Source organism: Zalophus californianus, chromosome X (genome assembly GCF_009762305.2).
Source record: "Zalophus californianus isolate mZalCal1 chromosome X, mZalCal1.pri.v2, whole genome shotgun sequence".
In the NCBI taxonomy this organism is placed as follows: Eukaryota; Metazoa; Chordata; class Mammalia; order Carnivora; family Otariidae; genus Zalophus; species Zalophus californianus.
The window spans coordinates 49,475,573-49,478,393 of NC_045612.1; the positions used below are offsets into that span (position 1 = coordinate 49,475,573).

Sequence of the window (2,821 nt, forward strand, 5' to 3'; positions counted from 1 at the left end):
CCAAATAGTGGGCTAGCCACTTTATAGATTCTAACTCAGTTAATTCTCACAACAAGCAATTCAGGTAAGCATTGTTATTTTCATTTTGTAGATGAAGAAATAAGGCTCAGAGTGATTAAGTAATTTGTACAAAGTCACAGTAAGTTGTAGAGCTGGGATATTCTATTAGTCAGGGTTCTGCGGAGAAACAAAACCAATAGAATGTGCATATTTTTGGGGAAAGATTTATTATAAGGAATTGGCTCAGGCAATTGCAATGGCTTGCTAGTCCAAATCTGGAGTGTGGACTGGCAGTATTGAGACCCTGGAGAGCCCATGGTGCAGATAAAGTCCAAAAACAATCTTCTGGAGGATTCTTTCTTTCTCTGGGAGGGTTTTATTGTTGTTGTTGTTGTTCTATTCAGCCTTTCAACTGATTGGATGAGGTCCATAAACATTATGAAAGGCATTGTACTTACTCAAAGCCCACTGATTTAAATATTAATCTCATCCAAAAACACCCTTCAAGTTCACACATAAAATTAACCATCACAAATATCAACTCAGGAAGTCCAACTACACAGAGTTCTGAATATTCTTGAACATTTAACATAAAAATGTATATTATTGAGTATTTCCAAAGTTATTTAAACCTCACAAAAATCTTATGAAGTGAGTACTATTATTATCCTTATTTTACAAACAAAGAGAATGAGTCTCAATGAGGTAAGAATTTTGCATGCAGGTACACAGTAAGTAAATGTTAGAGCTAAAATTTGAGTACAGATATTACCCATCTTTGCTTTTACAAAAGACCTACATTAGTATAGTAACGGCTTTTTTCTGTAAAAGTGAAAATCCTCTCAGATTTACTTTGGTTAGCAAAACCAGGTATTAATGCTGGTCTTTCTTAAAAATGAAGTGGCTTGATGCAAACTTTTGGAAACCAGGGACTACTCTTTGCTTTATGTGATATAAAAAGGCTTATGAAACCTTTTGGCTTATGAAAGGTTTCACAGGAATGCTCTAATTTTGAATAGTGGGAGAAACCTGTATAGGTTTTCTAAATAAAAATCCTGCTCTTTCTCTTCTACCATACCATATCCAAGAAAATTTGAAGTGGTTGGGATTTTTTTAATAAGAAGTAGTAGAAAAATGCATTATATACATCAACTGTAGATGATTTTACTAAAATTTAATGACCATATTTATCTATACATATAATATTATTTTTATTATATTTATACCATATATAAAATTAATATATATTTATACCATAAACTGTTTTCCTTTGAGAACACATCTTCTTTGTTATGCTCTGGAGATCATAATTAAAATTCATGTGTTAGCATGCATGTGCTAATTAGTCTTTTAAGAGTTACACATGTGCTATGATTGTCCCCATTTTATTTTATTTTTTAAAATTTGAATTCAATTAATTAATATATAGTATATTATTAGTTTCAGAGGTAGAGTTCAGTGATTAATCAGTCTTATATATACCCAGTGCTCATTACATCATGTGCCCTCCCTAATGTCCAAAAAATATGGAACATTTCATTAATTTGTGTGTCATCCTTGTGCAAGGGCCATGCTAAACTTCTTTATATCATTCTAATTTTAGGATATGTTCTGCTGAAGTGAGCACTGTCCCCATTATACAGATGAGGAAAATGAGACAGTGATGTGTGTGGCAGAGCCAGGACTCAAATCCAGGCGTCTTATTTTGGATCCTAGGCTTTTTACCTGTATAATGTACTGCCTGTGCAAATAACATGCAATTTTGCAGAATTACTACTAGTAGTAAGCATAAAAAGTCAGGACATGGCATTTTTTTTTTTTTTTTTAGTTTTTGATGTAGTGTTCCATGATTCATTGTTTGTGCATAACACCCAGTGCTCCATGCAGAACGTGCCCTCTTTAATACCCATCACCAGGCTAACTCATCCTCCCACCCCCACCTCCTCTAGAACCCTCAGTTTGTTTTTCAGAGTCCATCATCTCTCATGGTTCATCTCCCCCTCCGAGTAACCCCCCTTCATTCTTCCCATCCTGCTATCCTCTTCTTTTTTCTTTTTTCCTAATATACACTGCATTATTTGTTTCAGAGGTACAGATCTGTGATTCCAACAGTCTTGCACAATTCACAGCACTTACCATAGCACATACCCTTCCCAATGTCTATCACCCAGCCACCCCATCCCTCCCACCCACCCCCACTCCAGCAACACTCAGTTTGTTTCCTGAGATTAAGAATTCCTCATATCAGTGAGGTCATATGATACATGTCTTTCTCTGATTGACTTATTTCGCTCAGCATAACACCCTCCAGTTCCATCCATGTCATTGCAAATGGCAAGATCTAATTCCTTTTGATGGCTGCATAATATTCCATTGTATATATATACCACATCTTCTTAATCCATTCATCTGTCAATGGACATCTTGGCTCTTTCCACAGTTTGGCTATTGTGGACATTGCTGCTTTAAACATCGGGGTGCACATACCCCTTCAGATCCCTACATTTGTGTCTTTGGGGTAAATACCCAGTAGTGCAAGTGTTGGGTCATACAGTAGCTCTGTTTTCAACTTTTTGAGGAACCTCCATACTGTTTTCCAGAGTGGCTGTACCAGCTTACATTCCCACTAACAGTGTAGGAGTGTTCCCCTTTCTCCGCATCCCCACCGACATCTGTCTTTCCTGACTTGTTAATTTTAGCCATTCTGAATGGTATGAAGTGGTATCTCATTGAGGTTTTGATTTGGATTTCCCCAATGCCGAGGGATGTTGAGCACTTTTTCATGTGTCTCTTGGCCATTTGGATGTCTTCTTTGCAGAAA

At 36.5% G+C, this 2,821-nt stretch overlaps 1 non-coding gene across 1 annotated transcript; it reads right to left on the reverse strand.

Moving 5' to 3' along the window:
- Nucleotides 1–1,520: 1,520 nt before the first annotated feature.
- Nucleotides 1,521–1,627, reverse strand: LOC113931607. The gene has a single exon (XR_003522774.1). It is a non-coding gene; the product is annotated as a U6 spliceosomal RNA (small nuclear RNA).
- Between the last annotated feature and the right edge of the window lie 1,194 nt (nt 1,628–2,821).